The 26,559-nt window shown below is 32.9% G+C and overlaps 1 protein-coding gene across 34 annotated transcripts in view; it reads left to right on the forward strand.

The window, feature by feature from the left end:
• Positions 1-26,559, forward strand: part of LOC106878639 (thrombospondin type-1 domain-containing protein 7A) — a 1,055,067-nt gene that overhangs the window by 545,500 nt on the left and 483,008 nt on the right. The window lies entirely within an intron of this gene.

Genomic DNA, 26,559 nt, shown 5'->3' on the forward strand with positions numbered 1-26,559 from the left:
AGCTTGCCCAGCCATTGAGTTGTTTACTGTTCAAAGAAACATAGAGATAAATATTACTTCACATGGAAACAGGCGAATGCTGGAAGAGCATCCATCCATAGGAAGATCTACCTCAATGCAGTTTCATCTGACCTATGCAGTGACGATGATGACGGTGGTGGTGATAGGATCTTTGGCAAAGGAGATTGTGACGTATCAGTAACTTCTCAAGGCTATTATAAATATTTATTTTTAAAATATTCCCTCGTTGGTAGAGGGTTTCATTCAAAATATTGGAATACTTTTTCTCTTGACATCAGAGGAACTTCCACAAATTTGCAAGCTTAACTAAATAAGTTTCGTTGACAGAGACCCCCCCCCCCCATTAATTTCCAGGAATTCTGTTTTATATTTAGTATCGCTGATAATCAGACGTATAACAGCAGCAGTAGAAGTAGTGAGGTTACAATGATGAAGACCAGTTCTTCAACTCTATTTCTAAACCATGATATGATATCTCATAGCAGGTGTTAGGTTTTGTGTTTGTGCAAGATAACTTATTTTTTTCACACCTGGCTTTGGAAACATCATTATTAATTTCTTTGAGAACTCAGCCCTGCAGCTTGAGTTTATTCCAATTTAGAAATATTTCATTTAATTTGCCAATGCCTTTAGGAAAGGCACAAATATTGCCATTTCCCCCCACACACCCCATTCCTCTCTGCTTAGCCTTTGTGGTGGTTAAACATGAACTTGATGAAGAAATTTGATAATGATCCTGACCATTATTAAGGTTGTTATAACTTGTCTTTATTAAAAAAAAATCATTGTCGTCATTATCATCATTGTCATGCATTCTTTACAATCTCTAGACTAATTTCATCAATCTATACCTACTAATATTCATTTCAAATATGTCTTATTTACTTGCTTCTATGTTTTTATCATCAATTTTGATTTAGCTTCCTCCTGGGGCTTGCTCACCTCTTTTGTGGTTTGTTATTTCAATCACTTCTTCAAGTTGTGAAATTATACAAAAATGTAGAGGAAGAAAAAGAAAATAATTGAAGATGATTTACCAAAATTCTTTAAAACTTTTGTAAAACATACGGAAAGAAAGTTAATAAATTTGTTATTAAATTAAAAGAAAATTTTAAAAAAAAATTTTTTATATTTGGCATATTGAGATTATTTAAAAAATTTTTAGCAGTGTTACATGAAAACTAATACACACACACATGTTTATATACACACACAAACATATATATATGTATGTATACACATACATATACATACACATATATATACATATATATATATGTACGTATGTATGTATACACACACATACACATATATATACATATATATATATATATGTACGTATGTATGTATACACACACATACATATACATATACATATATATATATATACATACACACACACATATTTGAAATACTTATTTGTAAACCAGTCAACCTCAAAAGTCTGAATTATCTGTTGAAAGTTTCTTCCAGTCTAAAGTGAAAAATTGTATATTGAAGTAGAAGATTGGTTAGAATATCAGAGAAATATTAAAATGTCTTTCCAATGGAACTGAATCTCTCTCTCTCTCAGATCAACAATAGGAATATATTATAAGAGGTATTAGGAAATGATATTTTCTATAAAACAGAAATAGAAATGTTTTCATTTAAATATCTCCATAGATTCCAAGAGACATTTTAGAATTCGGTAAAACAGCACAATAATTTATAACAAAAATACATTCTCAACTCTCATAAACAATTACCTTGCTTTTTTTCCTAACAACTTCTCCTCATCACTAAGTTTACCTCACCACTACCACCACCACCACCACAACAACAACAGCAACAACAATCACCACCACCACCACCACCACCACTTAAAGGAAGTTACATTTTTTTCTATGTTGCAGTATGAAATTGCTGCTAATATCAGCAAAAAGTAAACTGTTTCGAAGGGAAAGGTCTAGTCAATTCCATCCACCCCAGGACTTGACTGGTGCTTACTTTTATCATCACCCCCCCCCCCCCCCCCACACACACACACAAACAGAAAAGACGAGTGGTAAAGTTGACCTTAGCAGAAAGATACCGCAAACGTTTTACCAGACACTACAACGGTTCTTCCAATTCTCTCTTTTATAATACAGTGATGCCATACATCCAATGGTTCCCTGCAACACTTCGACAACAGTGTCATGCAGCTTCTTTCTCACTTTACTTGGGTTCATTTCATAGCTTAATATAACACCTAAACCATATCCAACTTATTCCTCTCTTTTACTAGTTAAAAGACACATCTTCCTCTAGTATTTATAATGGCAACATAATTTACTAAATAGTTTCTATATTATGTAAACTAGTGGAAACCATCTTGCACTTCTTTTGAGCAATCTAATCTTACATGTTATCTTCTCAGCCTAGAATCTAGTGAGCCATTAGTCTGTCCGAACTCCAGTGTATTTTAACCCATTAGTATTTAAACTGGCCATGTCCAGTTCAAATATTCTACTTGTTTCCTGTTCAAACCAGCCAGAACCAGTTTCCCACACCTACCATACGATGTCATTCTAAAAATAAACAGCCCTGTCATCGAAATCTCAAAGCTACAAGATAATGCATGATTGATCCGAAACAATGTGAATAAATAAATATTAAATTTGACAGAGAAATCTGGATGGTGAAGGGTTAAACATACAGCATTGAGTTCACATCTACCCTCATTCTACCTATTATATAAGATACACCCACTCACATCATTCCTGTTACTGCTGCATTCATTTACTCTCTGCTTCCTAAGCAATGCATTCATTTTCTTAAGTTATTTGCATTTTCCTTCAATTCCACTCATCCATTTTCTGAATATTTTCTACAGTTCTTCAAATAAGAAGCAAGTCCGTAGTCTATATGTTTCCTCCAGACATGTAAATATAATATTTCAATCTACAAATACATAATTCTATAGAAGAGAGGGATTTCTACCTCAGTTCTGCTTGGTTTCAAATTTTTTAACTCGTACATCTTGGAAAAGACCAACCATTGTGGACATATATCATAGTGAACTTCTGAACTGATATTTAATTAGATTTAGTTAATTAGTAGCTTTTACTTGACAACTATATTTCTTTGTTCACAGGCTGTGGAGAGTTTTCACTGAGACATAATTGAACCTGGTTTTATTTGGTTTAATCCTCCATAAACAACCAACAACTTTACAATTGCAGATTTTAAACAAAACTGTGTCCACTTCCTATTTGTACAAGTAAACTTACTTTAAAGGTCTTTTAAATATTCCCACATATACAGGTCATATATGTCTGTGTGTGTATGTATGTATATATACATATAAATATATATATATACATATGTATGTATATGTATCTATGTGTGTATATATATATCATCATCATCATCATCATCGTTTAACGTCCGCTTTCCATGCTAGCATGGGTTGGACGATTTGACTGAGGACTGGTGAAACCGGATGGCAACACCAGGCTCCAGTCTGATTTGGCAGAGTTTCTACAGCTGGATGCCCTTCCTAACGCCAACCACTCAGAGAGTGTAGTGGGTGCTTTTACGTGTCACCTGCACGAAAACGGCCACGCTCGAAATGGTGTCTTTTATGTGCCACCCGCACAAGCCAGTCCAGGGGCACTGGCAACGATCTCGCTCGAAAATCCTACAGGAGCCAGTCAGGCGGTACTGGCAACGGCCACGCTCAAAATGGTGCATCTCATGTGCCACCCGCACAAGAACCAGTCCAGGGGCACTGGCAACGATCTTACTTGGCTTGCCGGGTCTTCTCACGCACAGCCCATTTCCAAAGGTATATATATATATATATATATCCGAGATTTTGTAAGGTCAATTTCTGAGTGTCTTTAATAATTATTTCTCTTGCAATAATGTAGTTCCTTAAAAGACATTCATCATTTTCTTCATGCAGCAGACACTATTTCTTTTAAGGTGAGTTATTTCTCTACTTGCAACTAAACAACATCAGTGGTGCCTCACAAAGTAACTCATGTAGAATGGGGACCAGCTATATTTGTAGACAGAATGTGTTTATACAAGGAGTGGAGTTGAAAAACAGTTATGGAGCTTCAGTATTAGGTGACTCCATGAAGTGTGTGTATTGTGAGTGTCTTGACTGTAGGTGACCAGAGAAGCAGATGAGTACCTGAGTTAGTTATATCAAATAGAAGTACCAGAGCTAACTCTTTCAAATAAGAGTACCAGAGTTTATCAATCAAATATGAATAATTATCAACACAAAAAGAAAAAAAAAATTTAACACATTTAGTGATCCTCAATTACAAATCATTCACCAGAGTGAAACTATTTTGTTCTGTTCCTCGTTAAATATATTATATTTAATTACTTTAATTACTTTTCTCTTTACACACCTTTATGATTATTATTATTATCATTATTATAATTATCATGTGGCAACATGTAAATATTCTTTTGTCTCCAGGCACTTTGACTATTATTAAACTAAATATTTCATTTATTAAACAATTGCCACGTGCTATCTTGATTGGTGTTGACGAAATGTTTAGCAATCCAGAAATAAAAATTACACAAAAAAAGAAAAATATTTCAAAAATCCTTTTTTGAAGTTTCCCAGAATGCAATTTATTATTTATTTGATATCATTAAAATTTGTTTCAGTTTTCGTAACTAATAATTAGAGTAGAGTGCATCTCTCTTTCTCTCTCTCTCTCTCTCTCATCTACATAATATATCATTCTGTTTCTCCATGTGCAGCTGGAGAAACCTCTACTTGCTAAATATATTAATTTCATAATTGGTGAAGAAAAACATGATAATAATGAGCCTATTGTATACATTGCTCAGGGGCCCTATAATTTGTCGGAAAAGGATGAAAGAAAAAAAAAGGGGACTGAAAGCTGCAGTAAGTGAAGTAATGAAAGGCACCAACGATACCCAAAAATATAGCACACAGGATGAAACACAAGAAAACAGAAAAGTGAACAGCAAAAGAATGATAAGGAGGAAGTAGTGTTGGTGGTTTGGAGAAGCATGGAATTTTCCAAGGAAATACTGTTTTAACTGCTAACAGCTTGAGTATTCCATTCCATGTTGCTGTTGGAAAGATGGTAAATAATCTTGTGGATTTTTGTCAAGTCAGCTGCCAGTCATGGAAACTTCAGTGTGTCAATGCCTAGAGAAGGAAGACATTCAACATATGGTAAACAACTGATGGAAGATATTTATCTAATTGCATGTCTCTAAACAGATTCTAGTTTCCAATAGATAGTTTGGACAAGATGGGGGTTCCACACCAGAGAAACAAACTCTCAATATGAATGTACCATAACCATACATATATTTTGGAAATGTGGTTCATTCAGTGTTGATCACCGTTGAAAATAATACCTAGACCACATTCACCTGTAGAATTCTTAAAGTTGGTGTTGTGGAAGAAATTGATAAATTCTGCCTGAATTGTATAGTGATCGGCTTGAGTTCCCAATCAGTAATGCATTGCTGCAGTGAGTCCAGCTCAGATTGTAGGAAACATCTATAACATAGAGGAGCTGTTCTTTTTATGTTAAACTATAGTTTAGCATCAACTGTCTTGTACCTTTTACCTGTTTCAGTCATTAGACTGTGGCCATGCTGGGGCACTGCCATGACTATTTTAAGACGGTAACATACTTCCAAGTTGGCACCTATTTTCCAATATATGCAACAAATTCAATCAACTCATGTCGTATGAAACATATGTAACTAAACTCCTCCTCAACTCCCTTGGAGGAAAAGCAAAACCAGTTAACCACTGCAGTTTTATGCCAGTAACACACACACACAAATGCTTGGTGACTAATAATGCAGAGCTTTAGTCACAAGGCAACAGTTTTTTAGGCAAATGCTACAGTGAAAGGAAAGAATGAGAAATAGATGAAGAAACGAATCATCCAGGATATCTACCAAAAATATTTGTATATTGGTTCAACGACTAATATTGTTTCCATTTAGATTCTTTTCTAAATAGGTTCAGATTCATCATGCAATTGTTTATAATGATTTTTATCAAAGAAAACAAATTGTAAATAGAAACCAACTATTTAAAATTTTCTTCTTTTATTTTTAATATATTTGGCTTGTTTATTTTAATTATTAAATCTATAATTAGCTTCATTCTTTGACACCCCTCATAGTTAAGTCTGACTATTATATACAGAAGCATAATTGTTTTACTAATACGGATGTAGAAAGTCCTATCTTCCTAGAATAAACAGTATTTAGATGTTGGCTGATGTGTCATGTTGGGGGGAGGGGAGAAGTGGATTTGAACTGTTGAATAAACCACCTGCTCACCCATTAACAATAACAAATGAGTTCTAAAACCTTCTATTTTCTCTCTTTCCCTCTCTCTCTCTGATATGTACATACACATACATAAATTCATGCATGTATATACGTGTGTATGTGTGTGCTTATACATATGTACACACATACACATATATATATATACATATATGTATTATATATATACATGTGTGTGCGTGTGTTTGTCTGTATATATATGTTTGTGTGTACGTATGTTCTCTTCTGTTTTCGACTATTTAAATTCTTCCTCTGAGGAAGGAGCTGGTTTCTAACAAAGATATAAAGCTCTGTCATTGGAATATAGATAAGGAAAACAATGTCACATTTTAAACTTGAGAAAAGACTTGCATAATTTTACTGTTGCACTTACAATCTGTAATGTGCAAGTTACTTGGTTGGTTTCCTTTTCTGAAAATCCAAACTTATCCGGATTAACAGTTAGGCATTTATTTACAAAACCAAAGGGCACCAGTTATTATTGGTATGAATGAGAATTTATAATCTGGATATAGAAGTTGGAGGTTTCAAAGCAGTTGCCCGTGGTTATCTTCTTTGATTTTTAAAGAGATATTCACATTAGCAGGACAGCTGACCTCTATGACAGAACATGCTTTTTCTTGTCTGTCCCAAGCAACAGTATCCAGCCCTTTATGTTTATGTAAGTATGAATAAAGATATATCTCAACACTTCTGTACATTCTAATATATCTGTAATAATTCATAATGACTAATTATTTAAACTGAGCTACAGATTAAATTGGGAGTATCCATCATTTAACACCCATTTTCCATATATATATATTTATATATATATATATATATATATATATATGGATGATGATTATGATTTACATCACACATAATTACATTGCCTTAATTTTTCAGATTAAGAAGTATTATTATATACCTTCAGGTGAGTTAACAAGGAAAGTCAAAACATGTTGGGCGTGATTGTAAGGAAAACCATTTAAGTAATACTTATTTTGTAGACCCCCTAATGGACAAAACATAAAGTAGATCTCACCAGTATTTGAACTCACAAAGTAAAGATACACAAATAACAACTACAAAGCATTATATCCATTATTTATTCTATCAATTGACTGTCAAATATAATGGTAAGAATTTTTAATTTAGCATGTATGTGTGTGTGTTTGTGTGTGTGTGTCTACGCATACATACATATATATATATATATATATATATATATATATATATATATATATATATATATATATATATATATATGTATGTATGTGTGTGTGAATATATACACACACACACTCACACGCACACATACAAATACACATACACACACATTCAAGTAGATACCTTTCAAAGCCAGTCATTGTTTAGAGTGCACTAAATTTCCATCGATGAAGAATTTCAAGACTCTACTGTAATTCCTTTACTCTAAGGAAACCTCTCTCATGGTCTTTGAAATTAATGGCAGTTTGTTTAATAATGTAGTTATTCTCTGTCAGTGTATAAAATAGATTCAGATATGATTTCTGTATTAAATATGCATTGATTTGACCTGTTTGTTAATTGCTTTTGATATCAACTGGTAAGACAGAATGAAGAAATGTAAAAAGCACTTAGGAGAACTCCGTTCCTTTAGACCAATAGATATTCTCAGAATGAAATGACACTGTAGCTAACTTATAAATACTTGATTCAAAAGTAAGGAGAGCTCAACAATGGACAGCTGACAACTCATAGATTCTCAATCAATTGGAGTTCTTTTAAAATATCGGCCTTTTATTGTTGGTGGCCATAGATATCTATTGCCATCATTAAAGAACTCAGGAACTATTTCACCAAAGATGTACTTTTACAGGGCAGAATAATCAGTCAAATATTTTTTTTAAATACTTTTTTCCCTCCCAATTTCTTTCTGTTGTTTAAATATTTTTACACAAATATTTAAACCTGGAAAATATCTTCTGATATATTATTCTCTGTAATTCTCAGAAACATAAAGAACAAGAACAAAAATTACCTTAGGGTAGAGCGAAACAATATATTCTTTTATTCATGATATTTCTTCCCAGCATTGTGGACTATTTAATTTATTGTTTATTTGCTTCTGTTTCATAGTTTAATTATTATTATTAACGCCTCACTGAATTTGTTGTCAGGAATATTAACTGAACTGTAAAATGAATCATGCTTCAGTGATTTTGCTTTCATTTAAAAAAGCAAAAGGAGTTCTGCTATTCTGTAAATTTCGAAAATGAAATGTTAAACGAAATCAGAAGTAGAAGCAGATACATAAATTTGTTTCCAAGACATCCATGCATTGAAAATGAAATCTTACATTTCAATATATATATATATATATATATATATATATATATATATATATATATATATATATATATATATATATATATGTGTATTTGTATATGAATGATGTATGTAGATATTTCTTACCTTTGTTCCAGATGAGAGTAAGTGAATTGCAAAGAAGATTCTACCTATTGAATCTACTGTTTCATTTACTTGAACCATGTTAACCTGAAAGAAATAATAGCAAACACAATAATGAATATTTTAAAGTCGGTTGAGTGGAAGACATCAATTCATTGAATTTAGATCGGCATTTATAATTCATAGCCATCTTTAAAAAAAAAAAATACACAAAATATTTCCTATTACATACATGTGTGTGTGTAAAGTAGATGTGTGATCTAAAACATTTCTTAGGATTTACCAATTTCATCCAAGGAGTCTTTCAGATATGAGCCTGGGTGTGTGTATTTACTACTATTACTGCTCACACACACACACAGTGATAGATAGATAGATATGAATATGCGTGTATGTTTATATAATATATGCAAATATAGATATGTTTATACATATAAATAAGCGTGTGCACATAATGTATACACATAGAAATACATACATAGGTATGTCAGTATATCTGAGTTTGTGTGTGTGCACATGCATATATATATGTATATGCATGTGTGCACATATATGTGACCAAACAGAGTTCTATACATGAGTATATATACATATATTTTAAACCAGCAAATGTGACTCAAGAACCAAGTTCCATGCCATGCCTTGCATGGCACTTCAAAGGTGCCACATTTACAACACTTGGCATTTGAGTCACTTTAGTAACTTTGGCTGATTAAAAATTATGTATGTAAGCATATGTAAGTATGAGTATGTTTGCATAATACCTATGATATATATATATATATATATATATATATATATATATATATGTTGTCAGTGTATTTACATATATGTGTGAGTATATGTGTGTAGATGTATATACACACATATACATGTACATGTGTGCGTGTGTGTATTGTCAATGTGTTTATTCTGTTGAATAGGTTGCACAACAGCTGACAAAATAACAAAGCTAATGTACAAAAGATTATTGTTTATCTTGATTCTCTGCCAAGTTGATATACCAGAAATGGAACTGCGAACCTTCTTTTAGAAGAGAGGAGTGAGGGACTTTTTGATTTTGTCATTATTATGTTTTCCTTTCATGCCAGCAGTTTTGCTTGCTTTATTTTCTTTTCGTTTATATTTTCATTAAAAATATACATTTAGACTTATCGGCATTCAGTCTAGAATAATGAAATAAAGCTTTTCTGTGATCTGGCAGGATATTTGGTCTGGAAATAGCAATATCCAAACCATATTTACATGTATCTAAAACATCATCTGTGATTTCAGAAATTGCAGATTTCTATTGACATGTACGCATCTCGCTGGCACCGGAATCTCTTTCGATATCACGTGCCACCTGTGATATATATATTTATGAATGTAAGTCTGTCCAGTACACAGAAAGGAAACCCTAGCACATTAACTTGTTTTCTCTAATCAGCCATTACTCACAATCATTGCAGAGTTCTAATTATCTATTTATTCAGTTCATACAACTGCTATCTCTTATTCATCACACTGCAGATATATGAAAAATGCACTGACACACACACACACATATATATATATATGTATATATATATATATATATATATATATATATATATATATATATATATATATATACATATATATATACATACACATACACATATATATAACTGAAAAAATTTAAAGTCAACAAGAAGAAGTATAGTTGGACATTTATTTTTTAATCACTACAATTGTTTCCACACAATGTAGTTCTCCAGGCATGCAAGTACTTGATTATGCAACCGTTTCCCTGCATTTTGTGATCTAGTGGTGTTTCTTTGGGCAATATGTAAATATTGTCTCCATAAGTTCGGATTCTCAGCTCCAAAATCAGCCTCTCTGTCTGTCGTGGCCTGAATTTAGTAGTAACCACTGAGTTCATCATTTATATATATATATATATATATTAGCTTGCTTACCAACCACATGTTCCAGGTTCAGTCCCACTGTGTGGCACCTTGGGCAAGTGTCTTTACTATAGTCTCGGGTCAACCAAAGCCTTGTGAGTGGATTTGGTAGAGGGAAACTGAAAGAAGCTCGTTGTGTATATATATATATATATATATATGTGGTGGGGGGCTGGCTCTCTTTGTCCCTCCTAACATCGCGGTTCGGCATAATTTCTTATTACTCGACTGATACTTTGTACTGAAGCACATATATTTATATATATATATAGTACGTGTGTATGTATGCTTGTATGTACATATGCATGTGTGTAGAGTCATATTAGTGTAAATGCATTAAATAGAAAAATAATATTCATTGTCATAAAAGCTGTTAACTCTATGTTGACTACTGCTTCTTATGCAGACTGTGTCTCCAAAGATCTGTATATATGTTTGTGTGTGTGTGTGTGTTGAGATATATCTTAATATGATTTAGCTATATACATATTAAAAACACAAAATATCGAGTTGTAAATATTTCATAATTTCTCTTTACTCTCACTTAATTCCTATTTCAAATAACAATTGTTGTTCTCTGACAAGATCCACTATACTAAATCAGTTGCTAGTATATTGTTATTGTTGATATTGTAGTTGTTGTTGGGTGCTGTTTTATACCCAGTAAACATTGCATTCATTCCACAGTTTACTGGGTACTACCAATGAAAAATTATCTGTAGCTTCTTTGTTAGAAGTGAGGACTGACATTCCAAACTGTTAATGAAAGCAATTTGTTTTCCTCATCTTTTTTCATGTCTTGCTAATCTATAATTTGTAGTTTAATTGGGTATGCATCAACAACAGCAACAACAACACCGTTTATTGTTTGCTTGGTTATATGATACATAATTCTTGTCGTCAGCTGTTGTTTGATTACATCGAAGTCATAGTCACTGTTTTGTATTCAGAGTTAAACGAGTGTGTGTATGTGTATTTTCTTTTTCCTATATCAATGTAGATCTTAAATTGTTATTAATTAAGCTTAACGAGGAAATAGAAATCTCTTTCATGATTAAATGATGTCGGACGCACACCAGTGAGGAGTTTTGACTGGGATTTGTCAAACTTGACTTGTATTTGTAAAAACAGGAATTCTGTTTAGTTGCGATGGTGTGTTCCAGTTGATTCAATCAACAGAACATCTTACTCATGAAATTAACATGCAACTGGCTGAGTACTCCACAGACACACATACCTTTAACATAGTTCTTGCAGAAATTCAGTTTGACACAGAATGTGACAAGGCCGGCCTTCGTGAGTTACAGGTGCAACTCATTTTTGCAAGCTGAGTGGACTGGAGCAATGTGGAATAAAGTGTCTTGCTCAAGGACACAATGTATGCTGCTGGGAATTGAACTCAAAACTTTATGTTCTTGAGACAAATACTCTAACCACAAAGGTACGTGCCTTCACAACTTGTACTAATAGACCTTGTTAAAACAAAATACTCCTACAACAGGGTACACAAAACAGGAATAACCAGTCTCTGTGATGCTATTGGCCATTTTCATATAAAACTTTTTCCTCTGCTGTTTCCGTTTTGAGTTATATGTGAACAGAAGACATTTATCCTCGTTATTTTAACATCGACTTTTTCATGCTTAAATGGGTCAGATGGAATTCATTGTGAAACGCAGAGATTTTCTATGGCCGGATGCCTTTCCTGTTGGCAGCCCTCACTTGTTTCCAAGCAAGGTATTATTTCTCCATCACTGGATATGCTTTCATGGAAGATTGGAAATAAACCACGCTGCTTTTATGATGGTGACTCTTATTTACAATTATCATGCTCTGTCAACCAAATCTACTCAGAAAGTTTTGGTCAGTCCAAAGTTCAATAGGAGGCACTTGCTCAAGGTGCTCTGCAGTGGGACTGAACCTGAAACCACATGACAGGGAAACAAAACTCCTTAACCATATGGCCATGCCAGAAACTCTGTTCCTTGTGAAAGATAACATTGCCAATTGTATTACATGATACCATGTCATAAGATTCACCACAGAAACAGATCAATCTGATACAAACATAACTTCTCTGGTGACAAAACATAGTTCGACTGACTCATCTAATCTGTTGATAGAGAAAGAAAAAAAAAAAGAAATCTTACTATGATGATAAATACGATAATAATATGGAGATATTTTCACCTGCCTTAAGCAGCGGTAATATAACAAAATGTCGGTGAGTGCGGGTGGGGTGGGGGTTCAATTTGGCTGCATTTAAATTGAAAACTAGAAATAACTGATAATAATCGGAAGGAATCTGAAAACTTAAGTTCAGGTTTTCAGAGAAATTTCTTTGCTTGAAGGTATATAACGGTTATGAAGAATCTGCTACTCCATTGAGTTAGAAAACATTTTTTGTGTGTGCTGGCTTCTTTGAGAAATAATAAATGAATATGGAGGCTGATAAGCTGTAATTACCTCCTGACTGTTCCCTTCTAGAGCTTCATGACACTCAAGAAATGTGCTACATACGCTTGCAATGACATTTACACTGAGTATTCTTCTACTTAATTCAGAATTACCATTATGCAACTTTATAGAATAGAATTACATAATGGCTTTTAGATATAAAGGATTTCGCTATGGTAGCAAGTTTCTATAACGGAGGAGGTTTGGGATTTTCTACTCAAAGATGAGCACAACAAAAATGAGTTCCCAAAATAAGAAAACAACACAAAAGGTGCCAAAGGATTAAAGGATGTGATGTAATAAAATTTAACATAAGAAAGAAATAAAGCATAGACAATATAAAATATATATACTCTATGTGTGTGTGTGTGTATCCTGTTTATGAGTATCTGCACAATAGATATTGCATTTTTACTTGCTGTGTGTGCATGTATGTATGGGTGTATATATGTGTGTGTGTGTGTGTGTATGTATATATATATATATATATATATATACAGGGTTGGTTAAAAGTCACCCGACTGTAAATCAAAATTTCATAACTACTCTCTGCAATTCTGTATTGACTCAAATGGAAAAAATGTGTCACTGAAGGACTTCAGTTGGAACAATTTTCATAATGTTTCATATTTAGAAGTTTTTATTAAATTTATTCAGTTATGAAACAAATAAATTTTAGAATTAAATGGTTTCGATTTACTGTTGGGTGGCTTTTGGCCAACCCTGTGTCTGTTGGTGAGAGTGACAAGGGAGAGTTTGTAACTCAGTACAGAACAAATAGAAATGAAACTTTGTGTTAGGAACATTGCTCTTTTCTTGTCAATGGAGACTATACATTTTTCACATGTATATTGGTAAAAGACACAGACACACATGCGCACACATGATGGACTTACATACAATTTTCATCTGCCGAATTCTTCCCACTAGCTATTGGTTGGTGAACCACTTACCCCAAGGTAACTTGCTTTGAAATTGAAACTAGAACCATATGGTTGTGAATTACACATGTAGCCAGTTTAATAAATGTGTAGATAAAATTTCAGGTTATCCCATAAAAAAATATTGATTGGATTTAACCCCTTAACATTTAAATGGACCTTAACCAGCCAAAATATTCTACAAGTTTTATACTCAAACTGGCCGGGTCTGGCCCCTTCCATACCTACCCTACAATGTCATTCTAAAAATAAACTTTCACATCACCAAAATCTCAACTGTATGAGATAATGCAAGATTAATTCAAAGCACTGAGAATAAATAAGAATTACGTTTGATAGAGTCTGAAAACTGAAAGATAAAATCAAAAAGAAAGGTTGTCACATAATGTTTTTTTTCTCCATTTAATACGTAAATATATATCTGTAACCTTTGACCCCAAAATGAACTATTTGTTTGACGTTATTGATTTTATTTCCCCCATCTTAGTTCTTGGGATTCAAGCAAGAAATTATGAGGGAATAAATTAATTATGCTGGTTATAGATAATTTGATAAATATTATTATTGATCACCATTCTGAACATGCCTTCACTGCCTAACCACCCATAAAACCATAAAGCACAAGGTGTTAATAATTATAGCTAACGTTTGGAAATGTACAAATTTAGGTAATTAATGTTTAGCAATAACGATTTATCTACATGAATGCTGGCAGAAATAGCTAAATAATTCAAAAGGGAATTTCTTTATTGCATTTTAAAGTTAGTTTTAAGATTAAATATTTAAAAATAACATTGCATTGAGAATCTCACAAATATTGTTGCATTTTATAAACTTTATTGCTCATGGAAAATATATTCGTTGCCAAAATGTATGTGCAGAAAATACACCAATGGCAACTCACTACTGGCAATTCTTTGACCAATTGGAAAAAACATCCTTTGAAGAGTTGAATATATCCTGTTCTGCGAGAATATAAAAATGAACTTAATGAATTTACTGTCCCATATTAAAGAGGTTAAACTCATAACAACTCATTTTAGAAACTGTTTCAAAATTTTTATCAACATGTTTGTGTTTTTAAAATAATTTTGTTAAAGTAATAAATATCTGTATTTTATTTTTTACTCATTATTGAAATCCTAATATTAATTAATAATTTGCCAACAGTGATTATGTAAATTAGTCAATTACTGATAGGTGAATTTATTAATCAGAGAATTGTTCCTTGCTAAATTCTGCCTACGAATTGCTGTCTTTGACTTTTCCTGCAGCCATTTGAAACACATCTGTTTCTAATGATATGTTCCATTTTAACAGAGGTAAGATATTATCAATTAGAAGACTTCTGTAGAACTAGTTGGATTAAGTTTACGTGCTGACTTTTTTCTGGAAGTAGAAAGAGGAGAAAATAATCTAGAAGGTAACATTCCTTAAAATAAAAAAAAATTTTTAATACTTGATATTTCTTAGCAATTTTTGGAAACTAATTTCTTGATTCTTGAAAGATTATGGCATTTAATAAACAGATATTAACACACTTCATCTTCCAGCTTATTAAAATAACCTAAATAATTTTCATATAAGAATCTTGAATTGAGAATCCAAAAATGGCTTTACAGGAATCTTAGGAACCTAGTGATATACTTCGTTCTAAGGCCACATTCTTAATGGCCACCCCACTCCACTCACCATCACACACATAGATCATTTTCTGCAGCAAATTCAAAACAACAGTATTGCACAAATAAAACTTAACCTAATTAACACTTTATTTTGATTGTTTTTTTTTTGTTTTTTTTTGCATCTATTGCCACATTTTGGTCCCTTTTTTATTGCCCCATTTTCTTCAACAGCCCCTAAATCTTTCCACCGCCCACTTTGAGAACCAGTTCTAGAGCCAAATACTCTTCCTGATATTGAATCTTATCTATTTTTCAAGTAAAGAATCTCTTTACTCCTCACCTACAACACTTTCATACAAGCAATCACAGGTGCAAACACACAAGCAGACATTGATGCATGAACACACATGATGACGACCTGCTTTCTGTTTCCATCCACCAAACACTTACGCATACATATCTCTGAGCAATCTGGTGATAAAGATGGAATTATCCCCCAACATGATCATTGTTTAACATCTGTGTTCCATATTGGCATGGGTTATACAGGTGGACAGGATCTGATGCACCAGAGGACTGCATCTATCTCCAGTGTCTGCCTTGACATGGGTTTTGTGGCTGGATGCCCTTCCTGATGCCAAGCACTTTGCAGTGTGTACTGGCTGCTTTTCCCTCACACCACTAGAGAGGTTATCAAGTAACTTGCACAGCAAGAGGGGTGTGTAGCGTTGAGAGAGGTGGCTTTGGGTCAGACAGTGAGAGGCTAATGTGGTAGGAACAGGTGTCTTGTGCAGAGGAAATCATAGAGAGATGCCCCAGCAAGGAAGGGGAAAAAGGATGGTAGAAATGGTACAAAAAAAGGGCATAAAGAGAGAATAGGGACTGAATGTCAAGGACAGCTGGATGGGTAGGTTAATAAGAATGCAGGTGAAAGGTGAGAGACAGAGAATAGAGATGAGGATAAAGATGAATGCAGTGAATGGTGAACATGGGTGATGTAGACAATGGTTAATCTCAGTTTGGTGGGGGCAGGTAAGAGAAGTGGTAGTTAGTCAGGGCAAAAGTATCAGGCAGTAGAAATGGAGAGGGTGGGAAGTGTGGGGAAGAAAAAAATGCAGTGACAGAGACTGGGGTGAGAGGCATGTAAGTGAGGATAGTAAAAGTGACAAAAATAAAAAGTGTCAACATCAGTGGTTGGTGTGGGAAAGAGTTTACAGGAGAAAGGGACACTCAGTGGATATATATATATATATATATATATATATATATATATATATATATATACACACACATATACATATACTGTCATCATCGTCATCGTTTAACGTCTGCTTTCCATGCTGGCATGGGAGCCAGTCAGGTAGCACTGGCATTAGCCACACTCAAATGATGCTTTTTACGTGTCACTGGCACTGGCATCAGTCACACTCGAATGATGCATTTTACACACACACACACACACACATATATATATATATGTTTGTATAAAATTTGATGTGTTTTTTATACTTGCATTCCTATTGCAAATATATTACCCCTCCCCTCAAATACCCATCAGCATTATTATTAGTTTCTTCTTCCAGCTGAGATGACCTTTAACAGACTGACCCATGAACCCCTGTCTCCCATCAGCTTTAGTAGATGCTGAAAGCTAATGGCTGGCAGAGATTCCCAGCAAGGCATGGTTGAAAAAGGCATCTTGGTTGCAGCCACTTAATGAAGAATATACATACATATCTGTCTGTCTGTCTGGCCGTCTGTCTGGCTGGCTGTCTCTCTCTCTTCTCTCTACCTCTCTATCTATCTTCACTCATAGATAGATAGACAGACAGTCACACACACATATTACTTCAGTGCATCTTCTATACAAACAGTTAACCACCAAAACCTTAAAAGACAATCATAGAACACACCTATACACCTACATATATATAACCACAGTTATTTTATAATTACAATTGAACCAGTTTTAAAGCCCCAAAGGTTATTAATGCATTGTATATGCTTTTGACAGTTCTCATCTAATTTGAAAATCATGGATTTCTTCCACTACAATCTTTTTGAACCATACAATTTTTCATCTGCAAAGATAGATTATTGGACTAAAAAATGCTATATACAAAGAGAAAGTATTTTCAGTTTAATTTGATTGTAGTCAAGTTTCCAATATTTTATATATGATATTCACTTTTGACTTTCCATTCATGTTTCAAAACATAGAAGTGTATACCAAAACATTTTTCTTTTTTTTTGTAATATTATTCTTTATTTTTTTCTTTTTCTTGTTTAATTAAATGTATTTCTAAAAGATTGCGGTGCCCTATCATTTGACCTTTGTTCCGCCAAACTTTGCCCCCCACCCACCCATATGAGACTAGTCTCTTTACTGGTGCATGTAATAAAAGAAATGATTGGTGAGAATGTCTGTAACAGTTGTTGTTGATGTTAGTGATTAACCACAGGTTAAGCCAGATTGATCAGACCAAAGATCAAAAGCATTCTAACCATGGCCATTCCAATAATTTCCTCAAACTGATATTCAATGTGTCCTTCCTGATGGTCAAGTTCTGATTTGAAAAAGATTTGGTTGTGATTTCTTGTAAGATAAATAACCATCGTCAGGTTCTCTCATTGGTTAGTGTTTGTTTGTAGTTTTTGTTGACTGTGGTGTTGTTTAACCCAAGGTCAACTCTTATTGGGTAAACTTATGATCATCATTTTATATATATATTAAAAACAGCATTGTTGAGTAGGTCTTTCTATTTTAACAGAGAAACTAATGGGTGATGATAGTAGTGGTGGTGGTGGTGGTGGTGGTAATAATGCTGATGGTAATGGTGATGGTGTAGAGAATAGAAATGAGACTGAATCATTTTACTCAAAACACTAAATTAATATTCTGCATCAGGAGTGACTATGTGGTAAGTAGCTTGGTTACCAACCACATGGTTCCAGGTTCAGTCCCACTGCATAGCACCTTGGGTAAGTGTCTTCTACTATAGCCTCGGGCCGACCAAAGCCTTGTGAGCGGATTTGGTAGATGGAAACTGAAAGAAGCCTCATTTTGCTGTCAAATAGACAGCAAAATGAGGGTGTTGATGTTGTTCTTATTCAAAGTCCAGAGCAGCCCTCTCCATGCACATTTATAATCATAGCCATTCCATCCATGGCCTTCCTATCTTTTTTGTTCTATACATCCATATCTAGCACTGATTTTATTGAATGTGTCTTTCATTCAAGACAGAAAAGCATGTGGTTCAAGGGTAGTTTACTTGCTATTTCTAGGTTGTATTACCCTATACAGCCTTGGCTTGCAGAAAATAAGTTATCGAAAGAGTGGTGGGGATGTAGAGGGTTAGCCATCTTGAGGAGTACACATTATCAATTAAACCCCTTCTTTCCAATAGTTATCAAATTAAGACATTACAGAGGTAACATATCATTAAAATAAAAAAAAATTATTCTTTAAAAAACTATAAATTAATTCAAAATGGAAACACATATTTCTTGTGAGAAATCTTTGCCTTCCTCATCATCTGTCTTATCGTTTTTCGTTTTTGCTGCCAAAGTTTTTCCTTTTCTAAAGAGATTAGTGTTAACAATTACTGAGGCTACAATCATGAACAAGAAAATACAAGTTATTAATGGACCTCATAACCTAAACAGGCATTTTCATTCCTATAACCAACCAATTGGATTCAATAAACTCTTTATTATTATTTCATCTGCTTTTTTCACTCTTCCCTTCTTTATTCTCTCATTTTCATGTATCATTATTATTATTATTATTATTATTATTATTGTAACTTTACTCTTTGTCTTTGATTGTTTGTACTTTATGCTGTTCATATGTTTCCTTTTTTTTTTATCTCCAGTTATATGTGATTTGTCACATTTACAATTTCATTTGAATTTTATTTAAAATACTTTATCTTCAAAACAAATTTATAAAAAAATTTTGGTACAATCCAAGGCTATTGTTATATTTAATGCCAATGGTATGCCCTAGCGACCACATAATACATGCATGATTATGAAAAGGACACCTTTTAAACCAACAGAATCAAGCACTTGTCACTTTAATGTGGTGAGCTGGCAGAATCGTTAGCATGCCAGGCAAAATGCTTAGTGACAGTTCATCAATCTTTACGTTCTGAGTTCAAATTCTGTTAAGTTTTATTTAGAATAATATTGTAGGGTTGGTGTGAGATGCCAGATGTGGCCAATTTGAGCATAAACAGGTGGGATATTTTGGTTGGATATGGTCAGTTTAAATAATAAACAGTTAAAAGACAGAAACATGATTCAATTAGCATAAAAGTACATAACACCATCTGTCTTTGTGAAGCTCTGCTTCAGTTATGTGGTTGCTACAGAATACAAAAAACAATAAATACAACAATAATTATAAAATCTTCATTGAGATCTTAAAATATGAACATTTTTAAATAGTCAGTTCGGTAGCATGGAACGAAGGTAATCACAAAAGATAACTAAATTTTTCATTGAGTTAACATATTGTGTTCTCTTCTGGGAATATTAATTAATCATATGGAAAATAGATAGTGTGTATATTTTGGATTAATCCACACTTTATGATGGGTTACACAATATATATATATATATATATATATATATATATATATATATATATATATATATATATATATATATATATATATACACACACACACACACACACACACACACACACAGATGCACACACATACACACACATACAGGCACACACATACATATATAGGTGGGCCATATTCCAAGAGGAACATAATATTTTCCAATTTACCAGCTCATGTCTCTATAAATAGGTATCATGGAAAGGTACTGTTTCACAACAGTAGACAAATTACACACTCTGGAGTCACTTTATTTAAATTATTCCTTACATAAAAAGTTTTTCTTTTTTTGTTATTATGTTGACACTGTTAATATTATTTTTGTGACTGGCAAAGTCAGTGGAGCACTGTATTGCAATGGTTTGTTACATCTCTTGGTGCTTGAAATTTATCTCCTGCTGGGCATAAGGGACCTTCATTTTTCCAAGATTGATAAAATAAGCCCCTTGGAGGATGATCGATGTAATTTTTTTCCCCATACAAAATGTCTTGTGCCAATGTTTAAAATTAATATCTTTATTCTTGATGTGATATAGATCCAATTATTTATGACTGATTCCCTCTGGAGCTGTGATAAATTGAGGGGTTTCCATGAGGACCCGTCATTTCAGCATAACCGCATTCAATTCCTCTCTAATCATTCCCCAATTTGTCTTACACTTAAACTGGAGTTTTACAGAAGAGAATAAATTTAAGTGATAAGAGATATATTCTGGAAAAGAACTTTGTTCCGCAACAATGACCAGGGGGAGCCTGAAAGAAGGAAAATCTTTTAATAACATCTCTTGTGTCTTCTTCCATAAAAGTCACTTCCTGTACTTATAACTTTTGTCTGTGGTTGGTCACTTTATTCCACTTTTGACATCACAAGCCATGATTCTTCAAATTCTTATTTCTTTATTCAAACTCTGATATTTATTTTGAAATTAAATTCATCTTTACAGAATGTGAATTCAGGATGTATAAGTTAGCAACATGTTCACCAGTTTTCAATAAAGACTAACATTTAACTATGAAACTGTTTTGTGGCCTTAAAATCTGATGTGCAAAGTTTATTAGTATCTTGTTATTTTATTAGCACCAGTGTTACATTCAACTAATCTTAGCTTCTTACCATTATCTCTGAACATTGAGTATAAAATTGTAACACATTAGGCACTAAGAATTTAGATGAAGGAAATTACGACTGCTGATAGGAGGTAATGGTTTGATGGCTTGCATAGAATCACTATCGTTGGCTTCTGTTTGGTGTTGGTGGAATATTTGTTGTGTAAGATATTAAGAACAAACCAGAATGTGTAGAGGGTAAGGCAGCTGTTGTTGGTGGGTGTAAAAGAAATGGAAGAGGAGGAGTTGAGAAATGATTGGGGTGGGGGTGGAAACAAGAGAATCAAGAAGAGGATGGGGGCGGGTTTAGAAAGAATGAGAAATGCTACATTCAGACAGAAAAGGGATGGGGAAAACAGTTGGTGGGGGATGGCAGTGGATTATAATGATAGATTGCAAACAGCAGCAGCAAAAAACAACAACAACAGCAACAACTCTGAACAATAAACATCTCAGCCCATGTAGTCAATAACGAATAGAAAAGAAAAGAAAGAAACACAAGAGGCAGAAATATAAAAGAATAAAGTAGAAATGAAGGCATCTTAATAAACACAGGAATAAATTCTTAAAAAGAACAAAACAAAAACTAAAAGAGAAAGTAAAAATTGTGTCAAATTGATAATGAAAGAGAAATAATGTTGATAGTAACATTTTATATAGCTTTTTCTTCAAATAGAAATATATATATATATATGAATATATATATATATATATATATATATATATACACACACACACATATATATATATATATATATATACATGTACATATCATCATCATCGTCATACATCTGTTGTCCATGGCTGGCATAGGTTTGATAGTTTGAGTTGCACCAGGCTCCAGTTATCTGATTTGGCATGGTTTCTATGGCTGCTTGCCCTTCTTAATGCCAACCACTTTACAAAGTATGCTGAGGTACTTTTACATGGCACTAGCATGGGTGCTTTTATGTGGCACCAGCACAGTATCCTTTAAGGCCAGTCCTTTCCCAAGGGTGGGCTGGCCTTAACACTTCTGCTGTGGAATATGAGTCTTCTTGATTACAGCAAGGTGCCAGGTATCTCAGTCTTTTTGTCATCTCAACTGAAACATTCAGTACCCTGCAGCTGTCCTTCAGTAGTTCGTCCCATGTCTTCCTGGGTCTCCCACTCCCACAAGTTCCATCTAGTTTGAGAGATCCGCACTTCTTTACAGAGCTATCAGCATCCACCCACATCACATGACCAAACCAGGGCAGTCATCTTTCTCTCTTGCACACAGTATCTTAATTCCTCTTATGCCCAACTTCTCCCTCAGTACGCTAGAACTCTGTCAAACATGTACGCTTATATTACACATGCAGCAGAGCATACTAGCCTTCACACCACACAACCATGCCTGTATTTGTATAAACAATATGCATACACACACAGATATATATATATATATATATATATATATATATATACACACACACACATATATGTATGTATATATATACATGCATATACATAGACAGATGTTTAAGTGTACACACACATGTATATAGCTTGTCTATACAAGACATATTTTTATGTACTTTATGTATACATATATTTTTGTGTGTGTATGTATAAGTGTGTGTATATATGTGTGTATATTTGTTGTATATGTTTATATAGGTATATATTTGCACATGCTTATATTAGTCAATATATTTGCTTTGCATGTTTATGTTTGTATGTACATAATGTGTTTTGTGTATATATGTGTATTTATTATGTATTTGTATATTTTTTATATGAAAATTGTTTTTTTGCAAAGACATTGTATTTATTTATTGATGTAGGTGTGTCTAAAGATTGGAAAATGTTTATATATACAGGTGCATGTACACCCACACATATACATACTTTCTCTAGTGTTTAAGTATTGATTTAGATCTATATATATATATATGTGTGTGTGTGTGTGTGTGTGTGTGTCAATGAGTGTGCCAAGACGTGCATACATAAGTAGTTCTGGGTTTGACAGAAAGGTGCAAAATCAATGGGAATTTATTTTGAAAAACAAGTTCAACATATAAAAGAATATACACATATATGCACATACATATTCTTACACATTTATATATATATATGTATACACACACACACACACACACATTCTTTTGTATATATATATATATATATATATATATATATATATATACACACACACACACTATACACATTCTTTTATATATATACACACACTCATCATTTACTTCAGATCTTCCATTTCCAAGAATCTTTTTCTCCATTCCCTAACATTAAATTAAATACTCTCTCATCTCTCTATTCATTCTTTAACTACAACATTTCTACTTTATATTATTATTATTATTATTATTATTATTATTATTATTATTAATATTATTATCATTATTATTATTATTATTTTGTTAATGGTTCTTGCATTTTCTAAGATAAGAATCTGTTTTGTTTTGTTTTTTTTTCCCTCAATTTTGTAAATCCATTGTGGTCAGATTAGATGTAGAAAAATAAAATTAAAAAAAAGACTGAAATGAAAAAGTTTATCTTATAAATTTCAATCGTTAAATATAATCAATTGTTGTACCAATAATATATTTTTTTGTACTCTATTCAATCATATTATGTGGTTATTTTACAGCAGCTAACTTGAGAAAATAAATTGCAGCCAACAGCCAACAATACATGCTTGAAATCTATTGCTGTTGTTTTCTGTGTTTTTGATATCACTTTGTAGAATTTATAATGGAATCACTATTGCAATAGTCAGAACATTATGAATCATTGACTTTTATGCTTGTGTGTGCCTGTCCATGAATATCTTTGGAATTATTGTCACAAGTAGTTGAAGCTGTGTATGCTGCTATAAATACACGAGACTGACTTATCATGAGAAACCCAACAAAGTATATTACATACCACACTTGTCCTGAGACAGTTACTTAAAATATAAACTACAAAACAATACTTAAACACTATATCTATTACATATTTCCTCGACAAAGCACTGAGCCAATGTTTTTTTTTCTTTTTGTTGGGTTTTTACTTTTTCTCCTCTTCCCAGGATAATGCAATGCATTACCGAAGGCCATAGTATTAACAAATCTGTCCTTATGACATCACACAGATCATAGCAAGAAGTAAAAAGAAAATTAATGAAGAAAATAAAAGCCAAAATAGAAATAAAATATAAGTGTAAATGGTAATAAGTGAACATATTGAAGGATAAATATCTTTGGTTGTTGATAGAAAGACTAAGAAGAGGCCTCTTGTAAAATGAGCAAGATTAAAATAAAACAAGTGTGTGTGTGTGTGTGTGTATTGATTATTTAGGCAGAAAACTGTAGATATGTAGGGGAGAGGAAATCAGATTGTGTCATATCGATGATTCTTTTAGTGAATGAAAAAGAGAGAGAAAGAGCATTAGTAATGTGAGAATTTGCCTTTTATTTTTTCTTCAAAGCTTTCTTCGATGACTCTCACCCTGAGTGTAATAAAGACAACCAACAGAACAATTCGCCGATAAAGTATCTTTGAATGACGGCCATCTGATATAGATTGAGAGACTTGAAATAGTATATCTTTTATTTTTGTAAAGATTCCTTCTAGATATTTCATTTTGAAGACTAAAGATATTAGATTTATTGTAGTAAGTAGCTTTAACAAATCTTATAAAACCTAATGGTGTCTTGATAAAGTCACATTAAATACATAACTGACAAGATACCTAACACACTCAATAACATTGCAATTAACAGAGTGACACACACCTGCTTTATTGAATGCCTTTAACTAAATGTTAATCTTCATTTTGCCTTTGTTGGCATCTCTTAAAAAAATATTTTCCAATAAGCTGTAGTCCCTGTTTCATCTGCATAACACTTTGGATGATATATATATATATATATAAGTATGTATATATGTAAAATCAAGAGAGAAATAGAGAGAGAATCCATAGCAAAAGTAAGATAATAATTTAAAAAATTTAGAATTGCCAGAGGCCGTTGCCTCCACTCTTATTCCCGATTCCATTCTAGTTCACATTTTCGTGACTGTATAAAACTTTTTCTCTCCCCCTACTCCGGCACTTTTTTTTGTTTTTACGAAATATGGAGTAGAAATCTTTTCAGCAGATTTATAGAACTTTAAATTTTACCATATGAAGCCAACAGATTTTTTCTTCTTGTTATACATATATGCACATACATACATATGCATGTATGTATGTATGTACATGTATGCTTAGAATGTGTTTTCAGTAGATCAATATGTATCATACATACCAGCATAACCTGTCTTCTTATACTTGTCTGTCACCGATGTATATAATGTGTGTGTGTGTGATCATACAATTTTGCATGTATAATAGATTTCTAGTCTCTCTACATAGTAGGGAACTTAGTCCATCAGCCTGAGTGAACCCCATCACTTGGCTCTTCAAGTGCCTTTAGTGATGTGCTTTCTTATTCAAATTAAACTGGTCAAACATTGCCAATATTTCTGATACTAACAAGAATAAGTTTCCATTTTCAATTTTCTCAAAATGAAGAATTTTCACACAGAGAAAGTTCTGTTGATTAAGCGTTGAGATTACTCTGCCAAATTTAATGCTTATTCTTTCGCATTGTTTTTAATTAATCCTGCATTATTTCATAGCTATGAGGTTTCAATGATGCAACTGTTTATTTTTAGAATGACATTGTAGGGTAGGTATGAGAGGCTGGATCAAGCTGGTTGAACTGGATATGGCTGGTTTGAACGCTAAAGAGTTAAGGTTGTTATTTCTTAGGAGTCGAGACTGAAATTATTAACTGGAATTGCATTTTATTTTCTAGAAATACAGGAGAAAGTACAACATAAACCAGAACATTAACACCATTATTTTATTTGAATGTTGTTAACTGGAACATTGGAACTATTTTCATTTTGTGATTGACCAGTTAGAGGTATAAAGAGCATCAAAGATGTAGACTCCTGTTTCAAAAACATAGACAAATATCGAAATTTGGCAATCAATATTATTCCTGTTAACATATGGAAAAATAAAATTTAAAAAAAGGAAGTCAATAAACATGTT

Source organism: Octopus bimaculoides, chromosome 16 (genome assembly GCF_046866305.1).
Source record: "Octopus bimaculoides isolate indiv1 chromosome 16, ASM4686630v1, whole genome shotgun sequence".
NCBI lineage: Eukaryota > Metazoa > Mollusca > Cephalopoda > Octopoda > Octopodidae > Octopus > Octopus bimaculoides.